We start from the raw sequence: 26,848 nt of genomic DNA on the forward strand, positions 1-26,848 counted from the left end.
GGGAGTGGATCATGGTTCAAATGCCACAGGCTCTTGCTGCTTTTAGGGATTTTTAGTTGGTTTTCCTGAATAAACATTTCCTCATTTGCTGTTAAGCTCTTAGGACCATTTCCAGAGACTTTAAATGGCTGTTTTAAAATAATTTCTAGCAGTCTCGCTGGGGAGCAAGTCTGCGGAGCTCCTCACATTTCCATGCAAAAAGTGGAACTCCAGCTATTTGACTTTACGCTAGGGAAGATGATGATTTAGCTGTCTTTGCTCTCCTTCTCAGTCCTTACCTTGCTCTTACCATTCCCCTATCTTCCCAATAATGCTATATTTTCTTTTCCTTCTCTGTGCAAGTTTTTGTTTTTCCCTGGAGTTACTAGTTGCCTTTTTAAGAAAGTATATATATTTTTGCTTACATTTATAACTAATTAAACACCCAAACTTTTGGCCAATAGTGTGAATCTCCTCTCAAGGCAATTAGATGCATCAGATTTTCTATCAAATTCATCTTCCTAAAGAAGTTTTCCCGAGCCTTCTGACCTATTTAAGGTTGGACTCGTTGCTTTCTACACCTGGCACACAGGTGTTATCCAGGGATTTCCCTGCACTGTCAACTTGGAAGGTTCCTCTTCTCCTCTTTCTCTCTCTCATGTTGGATCTTCAGTTTCCAGGATTTCATGTCTTCCTCTTTCTTGGTTTACTCCCTTGTCTTGGTGGAGCACATCCTCCAGTACTTCCTGAGAAAAGATACATGGGATGTTGACTTTTTGAGACTTTGCACATCTGAAAATGCCTTTATTCCATCCTCATCTTTGATTGGCTGTTAGGTTAAGTATAGAATTCTGGGTTGGAAATTATTTTCCTTCAGAAAATTTGAAGGCTTTGTTCTATTGCCTTCTGACCTACAGTATTGCTATGAGGAGAGGGAAGCTGTTCTCATTCCTAATCTTTTCAATCTGGAAGCTTAGAAAATCTTCTCTTAGTTCCTAGGGTAATAACATTTCACAATAATGTGCCTTGGTGTGGGTCTATTTTCACTTATCATTCTGGGCCCTCTCTGGGTCTTTGAAATCTGGAAAGTTGTTTGGGTCTGTGAAATTTTCCTGAATTATTTTATTGATGATTTCCTCTCTATTTTTTTCTATTCTTTCTGAAACCCTTATTATTTGAAGATGGAGTTCCTGGACAAATCCTAATTTTAAATCATTTTCTCTCCTATTTTCCACATCTGTCACTCTAGAAGAACTCAACCTTATCTTCCAACTTTTCCTTTTTAATTTCTGCCACCATTTGTTCAATTTTTAAAAGCTCCTTTATTTTGTTCTCTGTGTGTCTCTCTTTTTTATTAGAATTCTATTTTAATTTCACCTGTGCATGTCTTCTGTTATGTCTCTGATATCAAGGCAGTTTTCCCCCTTCCTTGCTATTCTCTGTTATCATCAAGTTCATGTTTTCTGTTTGTTTTGTTCCTTATCTTTCAGGTTACAGGCTGTCTTCTGATTTCTGGCAAACCTCAATTATCCTGCACATATTTAAAAATAGTACAGTAGGAACTGATCAGAAGCTCTGAGTACATGGGCGGGTCTTGTGGGCTGTGGGCTTCCTTGCAGGGTAATGTGGCCGGGCTGTCTAATTGGAGAACCTCCAGTGTGGTATCTCTGGGTATTTCCTCCTGGGTCCATCATGCTCCCCAGAGAAGGCTCCTCCCATAGTCTGTCTGGAGGGTGTAAGTCTGGCTGCCACTGTCCCAAGAGCAGAGTGGTGGGCGATGGTTGGGTCTTGGCATCCAACTTGCTCATACTCATGGAATTTCCTGGTCGTCAGTCAGTGCTACCCCATGCACTGTGTCTGGTGTTCCCCAGTCTAGACGTATCTGTGCGGGGGCAATGACAGCTTCTTAAGCAGGCTTTCAGAGAATCCTCTTTCTTTTAGCTGTCCGTCATTCCAATATCCAGAGGTAACTGGTGCTGCCACATCCTGAGCCTTTGGGGAACTTTTTTTCCTGGTGCATTTTCCTTAATTGTCCATTTATTTTCTGCCTCCTGAAATTTTGTTGCTATTGTCTCCTCTCCTCTTCTCCCATTCTGTGGGATCGTTCCTTCAAACACTTAAAGAAATCTCTCTACTATTGTTTGGCACCCAAGGGGTGCCTTTAGCAGCGCAGTGGCTGTGCGTGTCCAAGCTGCCATCTCTTCTCGCTGCCTCCCCCACCTCAGCATGGCAGCTCCTTGCTTGAAGGTGCTCAGGTCAGCACTCTGGAGCCATCCTGAGTCCTCTCTCTCTCTTTCTCACATTCAATCTCTCAGCAAATGTAGCAAGTGCTACCTTCAAACTATATTCAGAATTCACCACCTCCAGTGCCACCACCCGGGGCCAAGCCACCATCATCTTTCACTGGATGCTGCCCAGCTGCCTCGCTGACCTCCCTCTTTCTGTCTTTCTACTCAGCACAGAATCCTGCTCGGTCTGTCACACCCTCTCACTCCTTTTCCAAAAGCTCCCCTGTGGCTCCCATTTCACTCTGAATGAGAGCCTGAATCCCGACAGAGGCCAAGACCCTGCGTGGTCCAGCGCCATGCACTTTCCCAGCCCCGCCGGGCTCCTGGCCAGCTCTCGGCACCCAGGCAGGCAGCCCCCTCTTCCCCTTGCCCAGACCGCTCTTCCTCCAGCTCACGCCCTCACCTCCTTCAGGCCACCTGTGAGGTGTCCCCGCCCTTCCATCTAAAAGTAGACCCCCTCCTCACCTGGGCCTCCCCACCCCCCCGCCATCTTCCTTATCCCACTTTATCTTTCTCCAGAGCAACTCTAGTGATTGGATGTATTTGTGCTTCCTTTTTCAGTTATTCATAGTTGATCTTCCCTTTCTAGAATGGATGGTCTTGAGGGCAGGGATTTTGGCTTATTTTGATCTCCGCTGTATCCTCGGCAACTAGAACAGTGCCTGGCATGTAGTAGGTGCTCAACAAATGCACGTTGCCTGCTTGCATGAATGAATGCTTTCTTGGCCCTAGCTCAGGCTCTGGGACTGACCTTGTTCCAGTCAGGGGTTCTAGGTCTATAGCCCTCCCCTTCATTAATTAATCGATCCATGTATCCATCCATGCATTATTATTATTGTTTTGAGTATTAATATTGCACAGTGGGAAAGTGGCCGGGGTGGGTGGGGTCTGGCCTCAGCCTGAGTCCAGAGCCTTGGCTGCCAACCGGATGCTGAAAGCAGGCCCTCCGCAAGGCTGGGGAATGAGACCAAGACCCCGCTCCTCGACTTGGGCCAAGAAGTTAGAACAGAGCTTGCCCTCAGGCTACCCTTGCTCCTAGGTTCTCCCCACTGGAAGGGAGACCCTTGAGGGAGCCCCGCAGGGTCTAGCTCCAATGATGCCATCTCAGGACAGCCCTCCAGGACCACCCAGGGCAGAGTCCCCTGCTCGCTCTGTCAGAGCCACGCACGTCCTTCTGTCAGGGCAATGTCAGGTCTCGTATAAGTGGCTGCTGCTCTCTGTCCATTCTCAACTGTGAGCTCTTCTAGGACAGGGACTGGGTCTTTTCAGCTCAATGTCCCAAGAGACCACAAGGCCTGCAGCCTGGGAAGCTCCAGAGGAGCCAGTGATGCTGACTAGAGGAGTGGCTCAAAAGTGGGCCTGGACTGGAAATCAGGCTCTGCCCCGGGGCCTAGGACAGTTCCTGTAGGCTCTGGTCCCTTATCTACAAAGTGAGGAGGAAATCAATTGCCCTTCCCACGAGGACTCCATGAGTGAGTGAATATAGTCACTTTGCACAATGCCTGGCGCGGAGCAGGCTGCAACAAAATGGCTGTGACTCGTGTCCTGGCCCACGGGCTCTGCACCCCTCCAGCCCCGGGCAGCTTGCTGGGTTCCTGGTCCCCCAGCCTGGTCCTCTGCCATTTAGGAATTGGCTTGTCTGCGCTCAGTGTTGGGTTCCAAGCAGCCTGGCCCTGACACGTTGTGTCCTGCCTGCTGGCCAAGCTGGAGATAGGCATCACTGGGGCAACTGAGGCCCGCCCGGTGCAGCCGCAGGGCAGGGGGCGTGGGAAGAGGAGTGGCGCTCAGGGTGCCGCGGGGCAGAGCTGCTGCAGGAGGCAGAGGCTGGCGGGTGATGGCCGGGGTGTTGGGGGAAGGGGAGGGCTGATCCCGGGCCTGCCCTGAGCATTTGGGGAAGCTGACCTTTTTGTTGTGTCTTTAAAAAGTCAGAGTTTTTCTCTAACCGGGGCATGTCAAATTCAAATGCCAGCCTCCTTGGCAAGTTGTCAACTCCAACTACAGTCAGGGTCCTTAAACCTTTAAGGAGAAGGCCCTGCAGTTCTTTCCTTGAAGCCTTGAGATTTGGGGCAGGGGGCCTGGAGTGGGGACTCGGGCATAATAGACATTCCTGACAGTAATTTTCTCCTATATTGTAATTCATTGTTGAATGCCAGACTTCCCTCTAAGAGGACATCAGAGTTGGATCTATTCAACTTTGTACCCCTTTCGTGTCCAGCACAGGGCTTGCCACATTAGTGTAATTATTGTAGTTATCTTTTAATGAGCACTTACACCAACCCTGAGGTAGCTTCTATTATTATCCCTATTTTTGAATGAGGAAACTGGCTTAGAGAGGTTAAAGGGTCCAGTCATCGTCACACAGCTAGAGGTGGCGCAGCTGAGACCTGACCGCCCCCCAGGGCCTGTGTTCTGAACTACACGTCTTACTCTTCCTGCCATATTGAGTGAGGGTTTGTTGAATGACTGATAGTGATGACCTGCGGTAGTGGGTGGTTGTAATAGAGTAAAGGGTTTGAATAGCCACTTCTGCCAGCCGCAGTCTTTGTCAGGGACAGGAAGGGAAGGCGTGACCTGGGCAAACCCATTTGGTGGTTGGGCTCAGGCCTGGAGACCTACTAGAGATTCAGTTGTCCTGGGGGGACTACAATGCCCATGGTCTTTTTCAGCCTCCTTTTTGGATGCTAGAATCTGGTCTCAGAGGCAAGCTGTTCTCCAGCCTCTGTTGGAGCCGTTCACTTGGTGGAGAAGCCATCCTTTTAAGGGATGAACGGCCCCTCGTTATTGGAAAATGCCTCCTTTCCACTCCTCACTTTCCTGCTCAGTCCTTGTTTCTCCCCGTGAGTTCTGTGCATTGAGTGGCGTTGGCCTGGTAACTCTTCACATGTTTGTCGAATGAACATGAAGATGCCATTCTGGCCTTTGAGGGGGTTCAATGAAAGCTAATATCCCCTGCCCCCAGCTTCCCTCATTGTTAGCATCGTACGTGACCTTGGCACATTTGTCCAAACTGAGAAACCGACATTGGTGCATTACCATTAACTAAACTCAGCGTTTATTTGGACTTTTCCACCTTCTCCACTCACATCCTTTTCTGCGCAAGGATGCAACGTGAGGATCTCACATTGCATTTAGTCATCATGTTTCCTTAATGTCCCCTGCTCTGTGACAGTTTTTCAGTCTTTCCTTGTTTTTCTTGACCTTGACAGTTTTGAGGCATTTTGTAGAATGTCCGTCAGTGTGGGTGTGTCTGATGTTTTGCTCATGACTAGACTGAGCTTATAGGTTTTGGAAAGCACACCACAGGGGCAAAGTACCTTGTCATAGCATATGGGAAGTTCACAACATCATGTGACATCACTGGCGACATTAACCCAGACCACTTGGGTCCCGTGGTGTTTGCCAGGTCTCTGCGCTGGAAAGTCAGAGCTAACACATAAGTGCTTACTTAACATGTGCCAAACAGCATTGTAGGTATTAGCTCATTTAGCCCTGACAGCCACCTTAGGAGGAAGATACTTTTACCATGTCCATTTTACAGATGAAGAAACTGAGTCATGAAAAGTCAAAGCAACTTGTCCAAGGTTATACAGCTAGTGAGTCTTGATCCCAGCAGCCTGGCTGTGGGGCCCATTTTAACGACTAGGCTGTATGTCTGCCCCCGTCTGAGCACTGTCATTGCCACCTGGATCCCTGCAGTGGCCTCCTCTTTTTCCCCTCTGACTTCACATCTTACCCCACTCCCCTCGGTCACTCTGTTCCAGCCTCCTTGCTGTGCCATAAACGTGCCAGGCACACCTCAGGGCCTTTGCACTTGTTCCCCTCTGTTCGGAATGCCTTGTGTCACCACGTGGGTGTCCGATTTGCCTCCTCTCAGTGAGGCCTTTCTCGATCATTTTATGTAAAATTTCAGCCCCTGCCTCCCAGCACTCTCTGGCCCCCACTTTATTTTTTCCATAGCGCCTCCCAGCATCTGACATTTTCTTTATTTTGCTCCTTTCTTGGTTGATTGTCTGTCTTCCTTAACTAGAAGGTAAACCCCATGGGGACAGGCATTTTGGTCTGTTGTTCATGGCTGTGTTCCCGCCAGCACCTGGCACAGAGTAGGTGCCCTGTGGACGTATATTCATGGATGCCCTGAGCTTGCCCTGTGTCTGGGCTTCCTCAGTCATCGTGTCCTTGGGGAGAAGGCCCAGGGCCCCCATCAGAGACCGCTTCAGGCCGGTACAGACTCATTTACCTGCACCCCTTGAATTGGGCCATCTGACAGATTATAGATCTACCTGATCACCCGGTCCCTCAGCCCTGGCGTGTCAGCTCCAGCGGGCAAGACAGCAGGTTGTTTTGTTTACTCTGGTGAACAAATGTATTTAATTTATTACCTTGCACACATGAAGTGCTCAAAAGACATTTGTTAGAAAAACACACCAAAAAGAGCAAGCGGTGAGTGACATGGCCTTCTCTAAAGAAATCTACAATCTTGTTTCCATAGGGTGCTTGGCAGTCTCCGTAGATGCTTGTGCGAGGGCAGCATGGCCAGGGGGGAGGGTAACCTCAGCCTTGGGAGCATCCATTTAACAGAACTGATCCCTACATGCACACGCGCGTGCACGCACACACACACACACACACGCACACACGCACACACACACACGCACACACACGCGCGCGCGCACACACACACACACACACACACGCACCACCCCCCCCCCCCAGTCGTGGTGGAGAAACAGCATCTGTTTACATCCAAGTGTCTCAGTGGCCTGACTGATCTGAAAGGGAGGAACAGAGAGAGATCAGGTGACGCTCTTGGGGAAAGCAGTGAAAACATTATACAATCTAATGTTGTACACAAATAGTTTGCTCAGATCCAAGGCTCCGGGGAAACTGATGAGTTGGGTGGTGTGGGTGGGGAGGAGAAAAACAGAGAAGCCCCCACCCTGTGGGGGTCACGTGGAAAACTGGGGCCCCAGATGCTTCTAAAAACAATATTTGTTTGGTGCCTTCGATGTGCCACAAAATTTACACAAAAACACCTCATTTCATCCTCTCAGTGGCCATTTCCTCTCTTTTGCAGCAGGGGAAACTGAGGCACATGGAGGCCCAGTGACTGGCCCAAGGTGGCAGAGCTGGTCTGCGGGGAAGCTGGGGTGTGAGCCCAGCCTGTGTGACATCTGGGACCTCCTCTGGTCCCAGCCTGAGCTGTCGTCTCCCGGTTTGGGGCCTGCTTTCTGACGGGGAAGAGGTGATCAAGCCAGATCGTGCCTGAGACATGGGCCAGGTAAACTCGGAGGGGTGGACCACATGACCTCTCAGTCAGCCTCATGTTTCCTTCCTTCCCCAGCGTCCCTTCCATGTCCTCGATTCCCGGGTCAGGTGCCTCCAGGTGGCTGCCCCGGAGGCCTCGTGCCGCCGTGTGAGCTGTGACCCTGGCCAGAGCAACTGCACGTGGATGGAGGCCGGGGATGCAGGTGGGTGAGTAACCAGGGAGGGATGCGTTCGTGGTTTGTGCATGTCAGCCTGGGCTCTGGAAATGAAATGCCTTTTAATTTCATCATCTGCTTTTCTTTTTTTCCCCTCTGTGATGCTGCCCGGTGCCAAGAGGCCGTTGGCCGCAGGATGCGTGTTTAACAAATCTAATAAAGCCTTTCGTTTGTCCGGCTGCTTGCAGCCTGGAGCTCCCCGGCCTGGGAGATGTTACCTCATTCTCACTTCTCACCTGTGTGCGGGGTGTGGCAGGTTGGGGCCAGGAGCCACAGAGTGGCTGGGAAAAGCAGAGGCCAGGGAGGCCTGCCCTGGGTGACCTGCCCACGAGGGCTGACAGATGGTGCCGAGGGCAGTATCCTGAGACCTGGCGCTCATCCCAGCCCTGCCAACAGCTCTCAGTCGGACATTGGGCTATCCCTGGACATATAGGAGCTTAGTTTAGTTTTTCTTCTGTGAAGTGGCAGAATTTGAGTAGGTCAAGGGGTTATATCTATATGTCTGTCTCTCTTTCTGTCTATTTGTTTTTTAGCAGTAAAATCTAATTTTCCAAAGTGGAATTGGCTGCAGAAGTCTCACTTTGGCAAGCTCTGTCTGTCACTGTTCCCCTGCCCTCCTTGTGTTTTTTAAGATGGCAGGCTTGTTTCTGCCTCAGGGCCTTTGGACTGGCTTTTTCCTTTTGCATGAATTTCCTCCCCCTAGAATGCTTTGTGCATAGCTGGCTCTTGTCTTGCCTTCAGAGGTCAGCTCAAATGTTCCTTCTTCAGAAAGCCTTCCCCAGCCGGCCTCCCTAATGACAACCCATAGCATTCTGTGTCTTATCACATTTCCACTGTGTCCTCAGCACTTACCATTTTTTGATATTTTCTTGTGTCCTTGTTGACACGTTTCTTGTCTGTTTTCCCCACTAGCTTGTAAGTTTCACGAGGATAGAGGTTTTGCCTCCTTGTTCGCTGTTCTGTGCATGACAGTGAGGGTGTCAACACATGGCAGATGAACGGGTGAATGGATAAGCACAAGACAGAGCAAGGTGAGGCTGCTCCGGGTTGGAGCAGATGTGGGGGCTGTGTACCCACTGGGTGGACCCCCCAGGGCATCCCTCCTCCTACAGTCTTTGAGGCTCCCTCCCCCAGACTGGGGTGTCACAAAGCCAAGTTTGAAAACCACTAGCCTTGATTTACCTTTCAGACTTCTGGCAGCTCTGACAGTCTAACTTAAGAACATCACTACAGCCAAGGAGTGCTGGCATTTCAGTGAAGGGCGGGGTCGGTAACGGCTTCAGTAGTCTCTGAGGAGGTGGCCCTTAAACCAGTTTGGAGATTCAGAGATGGTGGAAAGAGCCTTTGAGAAGGAAGAGAGGAGAAGCAAAGCTCTGGGGGTGGCAGGGGGTGGGGGGACTAGGGACAGCCCAGACAGCCATCGGGGGTCAGGGCAGATGAAGTGTCAGATGGAGCCAGATACCAAGGGGTCTTGAATGCTGAGGTGAGATGATTGTGCCTGATTGTGCACGGGGGTAGGTACTGCTGCTGTGGGCAGGGCAGCGAAGTCCTGGGGGCCTTGGATTCGGGCAGTAAGGTGGAGAGGCAGGAATGGAGGCAGGGAGACCCGGGAGGAGGCTGGGCGAGGGGGATGGCAGGAGGGGTGGGAGTCAGGAGAGAAAGAAACCGAGTGGAGCCGATTGGCAATGAATTAGCAAGGGGGAGGGAAGAGAGAAGAGCTGAGGTTTCATACCAGCTTAGGGGATGATGCCCTTGTTGAGGAACTGTTCTGGGTGGCTGTGTCAGCACGGATGGCGGGGAGGGCCGGGCTTGCAGGCAGGAAGCTCTCTCAGCCCCAGGCTGGGAGGGGGAGGCCACAGTTCACAACTCCGCAGCTCCCCACTCCAGGCTGCCCAAGCAAAGAGGGGCTTTAGGGCCGGGCAGCGCTCCCATCTCTCCCCTTCCCCAGGGCCCCAGGATTGATGTGCTAGTGGTCACACAGGGGCCTTGGCAGGGAGTGGGGATGACTCAGCGACGACTCATCCCCACTGCAGAGAACAAGGCCCAGCCTGGAACTCGCTGGGAATGTGGGGCCAGGGGTGTCACCTTTGGCTACATGGCCTGGCATGTGACAGGGTACATCTGTGACAGCCCGCATTTCCTAAGGTGTGAGGACCAGGCCTTCATCTGCTCAACCCCACAGGTCAGCCCCTGACCGTCTTCTGCCACACAAGCCCTGAGTGCTCCACAATCCTTGCAGTTAGACAGAAAACCAATTCCCAGGAACAGCCAAGCCGGAGCGAGGAGGAATTTAAGGCATGTGCTAGCTATGCGGGAGCGTGTGCGAGGGTTTGGGGCACATACCTGGAGGGTGTGCTGAGACTGCCGGAGTGGGGGGCAAGCTTTGCGTATCTGCGGTGTGTCCTGGACCTTGGGGAGAGTGTTCTGCAATTCAAGGACAGATTTAGGAATTCCAGGCTTGTTCCAGAACCCTGGGCTCTGTTTCAGAATGCTCAAGGATGTTTGAGAGGCCTGGGGTGTGCGCTAGCATCTGGGGCACATTTTAGAACTCGGGGGCCTGCTAGAGTCCTGGGCTAGCTCCCCAGCGTTCACCTCCTTGGGCTCGTCTTGTTGGCTGTGATCTGCTGGTACACATGGTTACAGGGAGGCAGTTGCTATGGCAACCGTAACCATGAGGTGTACCAACTCCCAGAATTTACTCTGAGCCTGTGACATTTTAGCTGGTGGAATCGCAATTAGCTCCTGAAAATCTGATGAACAGGGATTCCTGCCCACCCTGTTTTCATGCCTCTCTTCCCCCCGACCTTAAATAACCTCCCTTTAGACCCATAGATCTGGCTGCCCCATTCTCTCCCTTGGGCAACTGAATATTCAAAAGCAGCCAAAAAGCATATTCAAATCTTATAAACTTCCACCTGCCTCACTCCATTTAAATGCAACTGCATCTTCTGTTTGGCCCTATTTATCTGCCAGGAAAGTGAAGGGTAATTCCAGGAGCTGAGAATAAGTGCTTTTCCTAAGTTGCTTTAACATCCTAAGTGGGGTAAGGGTGGGGGTGAGGCTGGGCTCCTCTGTCTATGAAGTCTCACAGAATCCTAAAACTGGAGTACATCTGCTGAGACGGTGGTCCAGGGAGGAGAAGTGACATCAGGTAAGCGGCAGTGTCAACCTAAGCCCAGGTCTTCTAACCCCCAGGCCTGGGCTCTCCTCCCCTCTTCCTCAGTGGCGGTTTTCTTAACCAGTAGGATACGGCCCCTGCTGCCAGCTTCCTCAGGGGCTACTTGCTAGAGTGGGCTTCTTGCCTGAGCCCCTGCTTCTGTCTACAAAATCACAGTCTGTCATGTGTGAAGAGCCCTTGAGAATCACCTGGGCTTTACAGCTGGGGAAACAGGTCCAGAGGCATCCCTCCAATGGTTAGTTTAGTGGCAGGGTGGGGACCTGAACTTCAGGTCCCCCAGTTCCCAGCCCAGAGCCCCTGCTGTCACACTCCCTTTTCCCACCCCGTACTATCCATTTATCCACCCAACCACCCACCCTCCCATCCACCCATCCGTCCATTCAGAAAGATATTAAGTACCTGCTAAATGGCCTGCATCACCTTGGGCCTGAACATGACACAAAGCTCAGGTCTGTCTCACTTGGGCCTCCCGTTTATGATCCTGACCATCTGGTCCACCCCACCTCATTCATCTCCCCTTCCCCCATCCAGGCCAACTTGTGTCCAGCCTCCAGACCCTACCAGCAACCCACCAAGTTCCTTCCGGTCTCTATGCTTTGCTCATGGTGTCTCCATCTAGGATGTCCTTGTGCCCCACAGCTTATCCAAACCCTGCTCATCCTGTAAGACCCCCAGGAAAAGCTCCCCACCTCTGCAGTGCGTGCCTGCCCACCCAGGCCAGCTGAGCCCAGCTTTTGTCTGTGATCCTTTGACCAAGAACTGCACAAACCAGCCCCTGTTCCTGGCCATTTGGTTTTGGCCCAGTCTCTCCCTGAGAGCAGACTCCATGCTATTTCATCTCGAGACTCGCTGGGGATATGTTTTGTAGGGGTTTTTCTTCAACCCCTGTAGGTTCTCAGTTGGAAAGGACCCCTGTTATTATACAAAAGACAGATTAACAACAGAAAAACAAACAAATTTATTAACGTATATATTTCATGTATACATGGGAGACACCCAGGGCATGAGTAGTTCTCAAAGAGGCAGCTTTGAATTCCAGCTTGCATAGCATCTTCAACAAAGAACAGTCAATTTCTAGAGAAGTGACAAGACAAAGAAAAAAGAACTTTGCGTCTCTAGGGGTGGCAACTTGGGGGAAGGCAATAATTGGCAGATAAAGGCCAGTTCGTGAAGCTTGCTAAGATGTCTGTTCCTCTGGTGCCACCTCCAGATGACAGGGCCTAAAGTTGTCTCCAGTGGTTAACTTGTGTCGTCCCTGGTAGAAGGGGGCAGGATACCTTTAGTCTTTGCAAATCTATGTTTTGCTTTCAGGCAAGAAGAGGGCAGGCCGAGAGCTTTCCTGTATCTGCTGCTTCCTAATTGCCTTCGGCTCAACAAGCCTCCATATTTTGGGGTGGCACATCCTAGTCTCTGGGCCACGCTGAGATGTGAAGAAAATGCCACAGGAGGTGGAGTCAGACAAAGGGGAGCTGGACAAGGAGTCGAGTGAGTCTTAGCTTTACCCATGAAAGGCTGTGTGATCTCATGAGCTGAACAGCAGAGGCTTGCAGTGCGAATTCCGAGGCGATGCCTGCGGAAACTCTAAAGTATGGAACGAGCAGGAGGAGTCCTCCTCATTTCAGGACCTGTCCCTCCTTGCCATTTGGGCTCGTGGTCTTGCACAGTTGCTGACAGTTTAAGGCGCAGATCCCTCCCCGGGGGGCACGAAGGGACAGAGGGAGGTCTTCCTTCAGCGGGAGCCCCCAAGCAGCCTTTTCTTTCAAGTCTCTTCCCTCCAGGGAAGATCCAGGGGGTGGCGGGGACAGGCAGAGTTTGTTTTTCTCCCAGGAATACTCATTTTCTCCGTTGGCTGGGGGCGGCTGGGGCCCAGACAGGCTTTTGCGTATTTTCCAAGGGGACCTGGCTTCCTCAGGGACAGCCTCCTTTCCGGGAAAACAGGAAAGCCCTGGGCGGGCTCCACTCCCCCTCTGTGGGCTCCTGACTTTAATCTTAATCATGTTTCTCTTTCCTGAACTGTGGCTTCAGCACTCCCTGGGGGCCTGTGGGGGGAGGTTGAAGCCTTAAGCAGCCTATTTATGTTTTTACTGCAGATAGAGCTTTGTTTTCCAGAGCTGAGATTTCTTTACATCGCAGTGGTTCAAGGAGCAAAACGCAGCCACACCCTGCCTTACCTCAAAGTAAAACGCACGTCTGTAACGTGTCAGCCTCAAACCACGGATCTGCGCATGCTCCCCCCATGTACAGGCCCAGGTGTGGCACATGAAGGCGCGTGGGGGGATGCCCATGTGCATTTCCCTTCCGGGCAGCCACCTGCCTGGCATCTGTGGCCCTGATCCTAGGTGCCTAAAGGCACCTCCTGCTAGCCCAGTAACTACAGGTGTCCACTCCAGCGAAGTCGAGGAAGTAGATTTACACATACACTGGTACAGAGATGGGGGTCTGTCATGGGTGTGCGCTCACTGTGTGCACGGGCTTGTACACCCGCATGCACCTGTCCGTGTAAAAATGTAGACCCCTGTGTGTCCCTGTGCCACAGAGACAATTATGGCTGACGGTTACACACCCCGTGGGCCAAGCACTGTGAACTTTGGGGGGGATTGACTCACTGAGGCTTTACGGTAGCGCTATGATATGCACAGGACTCTATAAATGTTGTCTCCATTTCCAAGGACATGGAAACTGAGGCCCAGGGAGGTTACGTAACTTGCCCAAGTTCCCACAACAGGGAAGCAGGAGAGACAGCTGACTCCACAATCCACACTCTTAACTGCTACGTTAACTTGGTAATAAAAGCCTGGGCAGGTACTGCCAGGATTGAGCCAGTCCCTAGCATGGGTCCTTCCTCCTCACAGGTGTGTAAAGATACGGCAATTTTGCCTACACGTGTGAAGACGGCAGGTGGTTGTGTGTGTGCCCACCTGCCCCAAGCTGCTCCTTTGGGAGTCTCCGGGGGCATTTAGGCTTTTGGGGGAGCCTGCACCTTTTGGCTGCCATGCCCCTCTCCAGCACTGGCCAGCTTGGATTGTATTTTCTTTTCTCAAGCCAGGTGTCCCAAAGCCCAGGTGAGTCCCAGAGAACCAGGCCAGTCACCCCAACACTGGGAAATCAGGCAGCTCTGAGAACCCCGCCTCCACCGTCCTCCTGTTCCTACCCGCATCTGCTCTTGGTGAGATCAGCTTTGAGGACAGACAGATACCTTCCCCGGGAAACCCTCCTGGGCCACCCTGATGGAGTTAGGGGTCTCTTCACTGAGCACCCACAGTTGTCTGAGGATCACCCAGGTCCAGCTTCTGGCTCTACTGCTTCCCAACTGTGTGACCTTGAGCAAGTTTCTTAACTTCTCTGAGCCTCAGTTTCATCTGTAAAATGGGGATAATACTGATACCTACCCCAAGAGTGAATGGGAGAATTACATGAGTTAATACCCAGAAAGGGCCTAGAACTGCACCTAGCACTTGGCTACTGTCATTGTTGACGTTGTTCTAGCCCTCACTTGCATGCTTTTGTTTGTCAGCTTCCGCTGCGAGTCAGTGTGCTTTGTAAGGGCAGGGACCATGACTTATTTCTCCTTCTGTCCCAAGGACTGGCCCAGTGCCTGGCACATTGTTGGCACTGCTAAACATTGATTGAATATCTGAATGAAAGAGCCCAGTTCTGTTTCCAGTGGGACCTGTTCTTGCAATGAGTGGGATAATCCCATCTCTCTGTCTCAGGGGGGTGGGGTGAGGCTGCCCGCCCTATGCCAGGGATGCAAAGTAGGGCAGGCCTCCCCAGGGGGGTTGCCGTGGCAACAGGGAAAGTTCTAAGCAGCAGCAGACACACAGGGTTGGTTGGGAAGCATTGGCGGTGTCAGGGAGACAGGCTGTTGAAATGGCTTTCTGAGCCTCAGTGACTCATCCATGAAATGGGGGCTAAGCTCCCAGCTCACAATCAGGGTCAGATTTAAAGGAATCGTCCATGGGGGAAGCTGTTGGGAGCTGCAGAGGGCTGTGCCAGTCCTGGCTGTTTTATGACTGTTAATATTTTCTGCACCAGCACAGAAGCAACACAAGAGCAAAGACATTGTCTTAGTCACCACTGCACCCCAGCACCTAAACCAGTGCCTGACACATAGTAAGCACTGAGAAATATTTGCTAAATGAAGAATTAGTCCAGTAAGAAGGTGGAGACATCTCAAATTCTCATCTTAACTCACCATTGAAAATTCTAGCAGAGCTGCAGTCTGCATCAGAGACCCCTCGACGCCATCCGTGACCCACCCCAACCCCCACAGGTGCCTGGGGACCACTTCCCACCCTAGTTGTGAACTCTGTGAAGACAGGCAGGGGACTGGGTTCCATCTGGTACTGGGAAAATTGTCCTAGATTGGGAACCTTGGACTTGGCTGATCACAGGAGCGTGGGGTAGGGGTGTGTGAGGAGGTGGTGGAGAAAAGAATACAGGTGTCCAGGCCCCTCCCTCGTTCTACCAAATCTCCAGGGGTGCAGCCCAGCATTTGGGATTTTAGCAAGTTCCCAGGGGATTTTGGTGATCGGCCAGATTTGGGGATTTCTGCCCAGGCAACAACCTCCTGGAGCTGGGAGGAGGCTTTAATGGGTCTCCTTGGCCAGCCCAGGGCCTGGCACTTCTTGCACCTGGGGAGACTGAGGTCCAGAGAGGGAGCATGGCTGGGCCCCGTTCTAACTCTGGCACTCCTTGCCCTGTGACTTGGGCAAACTTATTGGCCTGTCTGACTTCAGCTTTTCCATCAACGGTCATGGTTGCCACTGGCCTGGCTTCTTCTGAGGGCTGATTGTCACAGCTGTCATCTGTGCATCCTGGTCACAGGGGAGGGCAGGGGAGGAGCAAGGGCAGTTTGCAGCCTGGCCCTTCCTCTTCCTGGCCTTGGGACAAATGCCTTCAACTTCCTGAGCATCAGTCTCTCCCTCTGCAAAATGGGCCCAAGACCCATTTCATGAAGAAGTCGGTTAGTAAGACAGTTAAGAGCATGGAGCCCTAGTTTGAATTCTGACTTCGCCAGGTTGACAGCTGTGCGACTCCAGGCTGGTGACTTTACCTCTCTGAGCTTTAGTTTCCTCATCTGCAAAATGGGGGAGATGAAGCCCAGCTTCACGGAGGGAATTGTGAGGATTAAGTGTGAGGGTGCCCAGGAAACACACAGTAGGGGCTCGGCTGAAACGAATGTCCCTTCCACCCCAGCGCCAGAGAGAAGGCCTGGAGCTTTGCCTCTGCATCCAAAGGGCAGGCCAGAGCAGGGGCAGCAGAGGGGAGCGGTGTTTGTTTGAACAGTCAGAGGCCCTGAGAGGCCCCTGGTGTCCATTAGCTGGTTCCTGCTGAGTCGGAGGGAGTCGGAGGCCAGGGAAGTGATGAGCCATCGCAGCTGTGGGATACTTTCTCCACCGAAAAGCAGTTTCCAACTCATTATCTTAATGCATCCTCACAATAACCCCGGTAATTGTTAGCCCAGGGATCAGGCTCCCCGTTTCAGATGGAGAGACGAGAGCACAGAGAGGTTAACTGGCTCAGCCAAGGTCACACAGCACAACAGCAGGCAGAGGGAGGGAAGGTGGAGGGTGACTGTGTGTCTAAAGTATGGAGACAAGCTGTAGGGGCATCTTTCCTGACTCTGCCTACCTTGCCTCCTGCTTGCTGCAGTCTCAGTCTGTTGATCCTGATTGTTTTGTGGGGGTGATGACTCTGAAGCCAGGTGCCTGGGTTCAAATCCTGCCTCTGCCACTTCCCAAGTGTGTGCCTTAAGGAAGTCACTTCAGCCCTTCAAGCCTGGGCTTGTCAGCTGCCAAACGGGGGTAATAACAGTGCCCATCCTTTAGGGCTGTTTTGGGGAGTGGCTTAGTCAATGTATGCAGAGCATGTGCCCAGCTCATGGTGGGTTTGCTGTTTTATGTGCCCCTAAAGCCACATCACCCACCTGGGCCTCAGTTTTTTCATCTGCCGAATGGGGACACTATCTACTGAGCATTTATTTGGGGCCAGGCACCTGCCAGTCAGGATTTCATTTCGTATTCACAGCAACCAACGAGGTCGGTCCTGTTAGTCTCATTCTCCGGGTAAGGAAACGAAGACACAGAGCAGTGGACTGATGTGTCTGTGGTTACCTGGCTAGTGACCAGGACACGCTAGCTCCAACTCAACACTAGATTCCTGAGCCTGTGGCCTCCCAGCGTGCCTGCCGACCTCCAGGTCTCTGTCCAGGGAATTCTTTAGGGCTGGCAAACTTGCCTAGGACTTCGGAGTCTGGGGGCTGGTCCAGTAGTACCCACCGCCTGCCCCAGGTAGTGAGGTCCCTCTGTGCCCTGCCCTGGCAGGGGGCTCCAGGCCTACTTGGGCTGCGGGGAGGCTGGCAGGCCCCAGGCCATGTGGGAAGGCCATTAGCTGGCACCGGAGCCGAGTGCCGGTAATGACCCTGTTTTCATGCGGAGGCAGCTCATGGTCTCCCTACTCGGGAATCTGCTCCCGGAGCTCCCACTGCAGAAGGAGGCAGCAGCAGGTTATGTAATTGGGAGTGGTTACGTAAGCATGGAGCAGGCCCTGGTGGGACTGGGCGAGCAGGCAGCTCCCAGCCCTCAGCAGAAGGCCCCGGCAGAGCAGGGCCAGGTTCCTGCTCCCGCACCCGCACCGCTCAGCTGCCCACTGAGGGCAGGGGCGGGGGCGGGAGTGAGCAGGGCGAGGTGGTGGTTTGGAACAGGGGCCACTGGCCAGGAGGACAGAAACCCTGGGCTGGGTCCTAGCTTTCCCACGACTTGGATGAATCCCTTCCCCTCTCTGGGCCTCAGTTTCCCTTTCTGGAAAACGGAGGGGGGTGGCCTGGGTAACCTCTGGGGGCCCTCCCCGTTCCAGGGGTGCTGTGTTTTTCTCACCCTGCAGAGGGAGATCCCAGTTGCCAGGTTCTGACTCTTATTCTGTTGCCAGCTCGCTCGAGCAGGGCACACGCCCTCTCCGGACCCTGGTTTGCCTGTGTGTCTGGCAGGGAGAACCAGCTCCTTTGTCAGCGTCATTGGCGCCAGATGTGCCTGGACTTTGGAGGTCTGGAGGTGACAAGAGAGTGGAGCGAGGGCGTCGTCCCTTGCTCTCTCTTTTCCTTCTTGCTCTGGTTCTAGCCGAGCCTGCCACACCACATCGTCACAGCAGTGACAACAAAGACAAGCACCACCGATCGAGCACTTTCTACAGGGCAGGGCCCTATGCTGAGCCTTCTGCAGGTATCATCTCATCGAATCCCCGTAAGAGCTCCACGAAGTGGGGACATTTATTATCCCTATTTTACAGATAGTGGCTGAGGCTCAGAGAGGGCAAGTGACCTGCCTGACTCACCCAGCCAGTAAGTGGCCAACCCAGGTTTGATTCCAGGCTCATTAGACTCCAGCGCCTGTGTCACTGTGAGCCTGAGCAGAATTGGCCGGTTCTCTCCCGAGACCAAAGAAGTGGGCACGGCCAGATGGCGTACACAGCCCTGTTCTGTGGTTTAGGCTCTGAGGAATGTCCATCCCCCTCAGTAGCCACCCCCGGGCCTCTCTGGACTCACCACCCCCCACCACATTCCCTTTGTGCCGCCCACGGTGGCCACGATGGCATCTGTGAAGTGGGCAGTGCAGCCTGCAGGCTGTGTGGGCAGTTGGCACTGAGGGTACATGGGCGCTTGTATTTTTAAACCCTGGCTCTGGCCACCTCTGCAGTTGGCTTTGACAGAGCCGGAGGGTTTTCCCTTGGGCCCCACTGACTTTGAGTGGGGGACTGGGCATCGCTGGGGTCGGGAGGCTGCCCAGCTCTGCCAGCCAGGGGGATGCTCAGAACTGGGTTGGGGTCTATGTCCCCTGGACTCTGGGGGAACCAGGCAGCCTGAGCAAAGCTCCTGGGAGCAGCGGGCAGGTCTGAGGCTGTGGCTTGGAAAGGGAAAAGCAGGGAGGGCTCGGAACAGGCCTGAGAGAGGAGAGGCGGGAGGAGGGCCCAACGGAAGGCAGAAGGAAGGCAGAAGGAGCCCCAGGACGTAGGTGGGAGGGTCTGTAGAAAGCATTGAATTCGACCCACTTGCTCTGAGCTGGGGAGGCTGAGGTCCCGAGAAGAACAGTGGCAGACTGTCCTGAGAAGAACAGTGCCAGAAGAACAGTGGCAAACCCAGAGCTCCTGATACCCAAGCAAGAGCGATTTTGGACTAACTTTTCATTTTGGCTCCCAGGGAAGTCCTGTTCATGGGGACTTGGCTCTGGGGTGAAGGTGTTTTATCTGCCCAATCAGAAGGCAGGGGAGGAGGAGGAGGAGGAGGAGGAGCAGGAGTCCCCTCCTGTGCCCACTGAGTGCAGGCCAAATGATGGCAGAGGAGAAATGGGGATTCAAAGGTGTGGCCGGGCACTGAGCCCCCTGCCCCCCAGGGCTGCCCATGTTCCTTCCCTCTGGTGCTCCACGCAGCGCCCATTCCCTGCCCTGCCCCCACACCCACTGGGAGGGGCCCTCAGACACTGTGCAGAGTGGGGACGTGAGGGTCTGGGGGGCCGTTCACGGGAGGGACTTGAGGGAGAAGGGCAGGGATTGGAAGTGCTAGCCTTTGCTCCAGGCTCTGACGCTCTTGGGGCTGCGTGACTTTGTCACAGCACCTTCCAGGCCTCAGTTTCTTCATTTATCAAACGGGGACAGCTGTTAGCATTTACCAGGTACTGATTTTTATGGCAGCCCTGGACTAGTCCCTTTTGTATGTTATTTTATTGAACTTTGCAGGAATTCAGTTCTCAGATGAGGAAACAGAGGCTCAGAGAGGTTCGATAGCACGTCCAAGGTCACCCAGCTGCTATGTTGCAGAGCCTGGCTCTGTCTTCAGAACTCAGGTGCTTAACCAGCTGCCGATGCCACTACCCAGGGGTGTCCGGTGGCCCAAATGAAAGACAAATAGAGAAAGAGCTTTGGAGAGGAGGGTCAGAGACATACAGAGCCGGGTTGTTCTCAGCTCCCTTCTCGGCCCCCTCCCAGGGAAAGGGGGTCCCTCTTCAGATTCCTTCTCGCCCACCACGGCCTAGTCCATTCTCTGCGCCACTGCCCCAGGGCCAGCCTCTGAAAACACGGGCCTGATCGTCTCCCTCCCAGCTCCACACCCTCCCCTGGCTCCCCACCGCCCTTGGGGAACGTCCAAACGGCATAGCTTGGCATTCAGGGTGCTTTTGTAATCCCCCTACCACCTCTTTGTGGACCCTCTACTCTGGCCACACCGTTCCCTGGACGGGCTTTCTTCTTCTTCCCCATTTTCACCTTGTCGTCAAACATCCCTGGAAACCAACCCAAAGTCATTTCGTCTGTGAAACCTTCTGTGCCTGCCCTGGCTTAATGTCACTCCCTCTTCGTGTTCCCATCGCCTTAAGGGTGGTTCTCATGTCTTTGTTTTGTGGTTGTTTATGTGGTGGTCTCCCCCGGCTTGCCTGAGACCCTCTGTGTGTCCCTGGAGGAACCCTGAGAGCCACCCCCATGGTCCCAGCCCCAAGGCCACGCACAGTGAACATCTGTTGGTGAGTGAATGGACCAAGGGAGTGGATGAAGCGGCTGCAGCAGGGGTAGATCAGAAAACGCCCAGGCTCGGGCTCTGGAACAGCTCCATCTGCATCCCACTCACTAAGGTTGACAGCTGATGTCCCACAGTGGGACAGACCTGGAATTGACCTATGTGATCTTGGGTAAGTCACTTAACTTCTCCTCTGGTAAGATGGGCTAACAATATGGCTGGTAGGAGTGTTCAGTAAGATAGTGCATGAAAAACTTCTAGAACAGAGACTAACCTGCAGTAAAGCAGGTGCTCAGTAAAGGTTTCTTCTGTCCTCTTATCCTCATGATCATCACCTTCATCACCAACATCCCCATCATCCCCATCACCACCACCACCATCGTCATCATCATCATCATCATCATCATCACAATTATCATCTTCATCATCGCTCCTGGAGTCTCTCTCTCTTCTTTCCCAGATACCTGCGCCTGCACTGGAGACTGTTTGCTGGAGGTGCCAGCCATGTGCCAGGAACTAGGCTGCTCTTTCCTTTCGTGATTCCTTCTCATTCTTACCCCAAAATAAAAGCAGAAAGAAAAACCACTTCCTTCCCATGGAGAATCCTCACATCTGCCCTATGGGCTGCTATGATGACCCCCATTTTACAGATGGATACACTGAGGCCCAGAGAAGTGAAGTACCTTGCGAAGATCATACCACAGCTGCTAAGCAGTGGAGCCCAGGTCAGACCCTGGTCAGCTCTTTCAGCGACACCAAGCTGCCTAGGGCTCCTGAGTACACACACAAGCCTGTAGGTTTCTCTTGATTTACTTCCTGCTGCTGACACTCCCCGCAAAGTATGAGTTGTCAGCTCTTTCCTGAGTCCCCTGGGCCCAGCAGAGAAACACAGCATTCCACTGAGAGTTTTTCTCAATTTCCTGTTTTTTTTTTTTGTTTTTTTTTTTGAGATAGAGTCTCACTCTGTTGCCTGTGCTAGAGTGCCATGGCGTCAGCCTAGCTCACAGCAACCTCACTTCCTGGGCTTGAGGGATCCTCCTGCCTCAGCCTCCCCAATAGCTGGGACTACAGGCACATGCCATGACGCCCTGCTAATTTTTCTATTTTTAGTAAAGACGGGGTCTCGCTCTTGCTCAGGTTGGTCTTGAACTCCTGAGCTCAAGCGATCCTCCCGCCTCGGCCTCCCAGAGTACTAGGATTACAGGCATGAGCCACCGCGCCTGGCCAAGAGTTTTACTCAAACTCTAAGGAAACAAAATGAGACATACGTGAAGTTATCAGGAGGCTGGATGAAGCCTGGCGGGCTCAGATGCCAGGGCCCTGGGCCCTCTCTAGCTGCTCCCCCTGGGCACACACCACCATCTCTCTGGACTCCCAGGGCCTGGCCAGGGTCTCCTGCCCGAGGATCCAGTCCAAAGGGTCCACTGCAGAGACACTGCACCCCTGCTCCCATCCTTTTCCCAGCCCTCTTCTCATCCTCAGCTTCCTTCCTTCTGGCAGGGCATCACTGGCATCTCTAAATTGGAATAACAATTCCTATGTTGGCTATTTTTAGGGGCAGTCTGGTGAGGCTCAAAGGGGAGAATCGTGGGTTCATTCATTCTTCAAATCTGTATTGAACACTTACTGTGCCACACATTGTGCTGGGCCTGAGGGCCTGGAGATGACCCTCAGCCCCTGCCCTGGAGGAGCCTCAGTCCAATTTTTCTCTCTAAGAGTAGCTGAGACCTTCCCACCTCTCTGGCATTTGTTTTGGAAGTGCCTAAGAGCAGAGACCCATCTTTTATCCCACAGAGCTGAGCATGGAAGACATTTGTAGTGGAACCAAACTGAGCTACATGGGAATAAACATCACCGTGTAACTCTCCCTGATTTAAGGCAGGGGCCTGTGGAACCTCAGCCTTGGCCCCCTCCCATGGGTCTACCCAACCCCTCTGCACACACTCCCTTTCTGCTGAGCTCCTCGTGTTCTCTCCCTGTCTACACCTCACTTTCTACTCAGAGGTTGAGTCCCTGCCATGTGCCAGGCACAGTGTTGAGCACATACTGCTGTGTCCTTGTAGAGACGGATGATCACACACACACACACACACACACACACACACACACACACACACACACACACACACCCAGGAGGGCATTAAAGGTTTATTATATAATGAGGCTCTCAAGAAAGAGCAAAGAAGCTCTAAGCAGGTCCAAACATGGCTTGAGAGAGCAGGAAAAGGAGACTGGCTTGCAGTGTTTATAGATGGATGGACCTTAAGGGTATTACGGAAATTTTTTTTACCGACCTCAAGGTTTGGGGTGAGGGTTCTGGTGCACAGGCTGTGGCCTTTGTGGTTTGAATTTCCTGTTGCTGCCTAAGGAGGGAGCATCCAGGTTTTATTATCTTGTGTAGGTGTGGGGAAGAAGGGGAAGGGGGAATGCTGGGCTTGAATGCTGTCAGCTATCAAACATCAAAAATAGATGTTTATTATCAGACTCTTTAGTACATAGTCACCCCCACCCCCAACCCCTTCCCCACCATCCCCAAACCTTGGCAACCACTAACTTGTTCTCCAGCTCTATAATTTTATCATTTTGAGACTATTATATAAGTGAAATAATAAAGTATGTGACTGTTGACATCAGTTTTTCCCCCCATTGAACATAATGTCCTTGAGGTCCATCCAAGTGGTCGCATGTATTGACATTTGGTTCCTTTTTATCGCTGAGTAGTATTTCGTGGGATGGGTGTACCACAGTTTGTTTAACCATTTGCCTATTAAAAGACACTTTGTTTCCAATTTTTGGCTATTACAAATAAAGCTGCTACGCTACTTTACTCCTGCCTTCTTTTGATCATTGTTTGCATGATATATCCTTTTCCATTATTTTCTTTGATCTTATCTATAGCACTATATTTTAAGTAAATTTCTTGTAGATAGTATATAGTTAGATCACGTTTTTTTTTCCTTAATCCACTCTGTCAATCTCTGTCTTTTAATTAATGTATTTTGACCATTTACATTTAATATAATTGATATGTTAGGGTTAAGTCTGCCATTTTAATTTTTTTGTCTGTTTGTTCCCTCTGTCTTTCATTTCTGTTTTCTTCTTCTTGCCTTCTTGTGGGTTATTTGAGCATTTTTTAGAATTCTGTTTTGATTTATCTGTAGCATGTTGGAGTGTATCTCTTTGTATAGATCTTTTTTAGTGTTTTTTTTCTAGCCATTACCTTATACATACATAACTTATTACAGTCTACTGATGTTGAAATTTTACCAGTTTGAGTGAAATGTAGAAAACTTACCTTCTTTAAAGTTCCTTTCCCTCCTGCTTTAAAATATAATTGTCTTAAGTATTTTTTGTACATATATTAAGAAGCTTGAGAACCACCTCAGACAATGTTATGATTTTTGCTTTAGTTAAAAAATGTAACTTAGAAGACCCTAGAAGAGAAGGTAAGTCTGTTATATATATTCATATTTCTGGTCTTTCTGTTAATCTTTCTTCCTTCCTTATGTTCCAAGGTGTTTTCATTTCCTTACTCCTTCAAGAACTCTCTTTGGCCATTATTTTAGGATAGGTCTGCTGGTGACAAATTCTCTTATTTTTCCTTTGTCTTATAATGTCTTGACTTTTCCTTGATTCTTGAAGGATCATTTTACCAGATATAGAATTCAGGATTGACAGCTCTTTGTCTTTGGTACTTGAAAAATATTGTACCACTTTCTTCCCGGCTCCATGGTTTCTGATAAACCATTGTCATCCAAAGGGTTTTCCCCCTTAGATAAAGTGTCATGTCTGTCACTGCTGTCAATACTTTTTCATTGTCTTTAGTGTATTGAAGTTTGACTGTGATGTGTCTTAATGTTGACTTCTTTAGGTTTGTCCTATTTGAGTTTCACTCAGCTTCTCAAATCTATAGGTTTACATCTTCGGCCAAATTTGGGAAATTTTCAGTCATTGTTTCTTTGGCTACTTCTTTAGCTTCACCTTATTTCTCCTTTCCTGGGATTCTGATTACACGAATGTTAGATCTTTTGTTCTAGTCCCACGGATCCATAAGGTTCATTTTTTTTTTCAGTCTATCTTCTCTCTTGTTCAGATTGGGCAATTTACATTGTTCTGTGTTCATAGTCACTGTTTATTTCCTCTTGACTTTCCATTTGGCCCATGAGCACATCCATTGTATTTTTAAAAATGTTTGTTTATTGTATTTTTCAATTATAAAATTTTCCATTTGGCTCTTCTTCGTATCTTCTATTTCCTTCTCGAGACTTACTATTTTTTTCATTTGTTTCAAATGTGTTTGAAATTGCTTGTTGAAGGATTTTTATGATGGCTGCTTTAAAATTTGTGAGATAATTCCAACATCTGTGTCTCCTTGGTGTTGGCATTTGTTGATAGTCTTTGCTTGTTCAAGTTGAGCTTTTCCCGGTTCTTGGTATGATGGATGATTTTCAATTCTATCTTGGATATTTTGGGTGTTATGTTATGAGATTCTGGATCTTATTTAAATCTGACACTGTTTTGGGGGGTGGGGAGGAGAATGACTGCTCATTACTGCCAGACGAATGAAAGTTCAGATTCCCTCCTAGTCCTCCTTTGACACCCCAGGGGAGGGGGGGTGGCGTGTTACTCTTGGGCAAAGGGAGGATTTCAGGCTCTCCACTAGATCGTCATTGACACGACACTGGCTGGGAGGGGAACCTCATTATTGCTCCCTACATGGCCTTCACTGATGCTGGAGAAGGTTTCGTAAGTGCTGAATGATAGTGAAAGTTTGGTTTCCACTCAGTCTCCTCGGACAGCACACCAGCAGGGAGAGCAGGGTCCCTCCTTACCACTGGGGGGTGTGGAAGTCCACAATCCTCAACTGGCCTCCGCTGACATCACGATGGGATGGGGGAGGGGTGCTACCACCTGGCAGGCATGAAAGTCCTGGCTGTCCACTGGGTCTTCTCTGATACCACTTTGGTGGAGGTTAGGGGGGTGAAGAGGTGTCTCCCTGTAGCCTGGTGAGGGTAGACATTGAGGCTGCCCACCTGGCCTTTGCTGAAGGGGTTGGGGATTGGGCCCCATTTTTCCCCTTGGTGTTTGGCTGGAGTGGGGTGGTTACCATCTAGAAGTTTTCTGGGTACTAAGTTCTTGCTATTCCTGGTCCTTTGGTCAGGGATTGCAAGATTTCCTTGGGGCTTTTTAATCTGCTCCCAGTGGCATGTCCATGTTGCTGGCTTCTCCAGCATTCAGTCTGAGATACATGAGAAAAAATGAAAACTTAAGAAACTTGCCACTATGTCATCCCTTAGCTTCTGGGGTCCCTGGCCAGTCTTCCTTTCTCTGTCTACCTTTCAGAGTCTACTTATGCTTGTTTTAGATACAATGACCAAGATTTTTAGCTGTGCTTAGTAGAATGAATAGGGAGAAGGGCATCTATTCCATCTTGGTTCTTGGTTCAGAACCAAGAGAACTTGCTTCTCTATAGTGTTTAAAAAAATAAGTAGGTCTAAGCCAAGAGAAACAAGCCTTGGTTAGAAAGTAAAAAGAGAGAGATCAGTTGAATATAATTTGGCATCTGTGGGATGAAACAGAAAGTACATGTTTGATTGTTTGCAGGGCTTTGATCAGAGAAGCAGACTAGTGTTGGCGCAGCGTTGGTGTTAAGGTGATCCCCACGGAAGCCAAGCAGCGCAGCCCCCACCGCTGCACACGTGATAGTGATGTATTAATAGCAACGCGAGGTGATGAGTGAACAGGCCTCATTTAGACCTGGAAGAAGACTGCCCTGTGGTACCACCCGGGGGGAGTACAGACCACCAGAAGGAAGGTACCCTCACTAGGGTGGGGTTGGCGGAGGTCTAAGTGGGATGGGACAAGTGGAAGAGGGATTGGCCATTTGTATAAATGTGTGAATCCAAACACGTGTGGATGCAAATGTGGAGGAATGCAGGCCTGTGTTTTTCCTGCTGATCCTGCTCAGGTTCCTGAAGCTAATAAGTAGTTGGTTTATCAGTCCATGCCTAACACAGTGCCTGGCTCACAGCAGGTGCTCAATAAATATTTGTCTAAAGAATGAATAAATGAATGAATGAGTGAATGAGTGTTTATCCATGTTGCATCACTTATTTCACTAGACGTTACTGACTGGAGTTCCTTGTGAATGGGGAAACTTTGGGGGCCCACCCTCTTGGGGTCACCCTCCTGGGGCTCTAGATAAGCAGCCTGTAGGGAACCCTCAAGGCAGTGGCGCTAGGTCTTTTTGCTCAGAGGAGGAGACACAGAGAGAGGGAAGATGGGATCTGGGAGTCAACAGTTCATCCACCCATTGACTCATTGACCCACTGACCCATCTAGCCTTTCACTCACACACCCATTCACCCACCCACCTAGCCTTTCGTCCATCTGCCCATCTGTTCATCCATCCAGATTGGGG

The 26,848-nt window shown here is 51.0% G+C and overlaps 1 long non-coding RNA gene across 1 annotated transcript; it reads left to right on the forward strand.

The window, feature by feature from the left end:
* The first annotated feature begins 7,692 nt into the window (after positions 1–7,692).
* On the forward strand, positions 7,693–26,062 carry LOC123635896. The gene is made up of 3 exons (XR_006734244.1): positions 7,693–7,735; positions 8,660–8,778; positions 26,032–26,062. It is a non-coding gene; the product is annotated as an uncharacterized LOC123635896 (long non-coding RNA).
* The last annotated feature ends 786 nt before the right edge of the window (positions 26,063–26,848 follow it).

This window comes from Lemur catta, chromosome 3, assembly GCF_020740605.2.
Source record: "Lemur catta isolate mLemCat1 chromosome 3, mLemCat1.pri, whole genome shotgun sequence".
NCBI lineage: Eukaryota > Metazoa > Chordata > Mammalia > Primates > Lemuridae > Lemur > Lemur catta.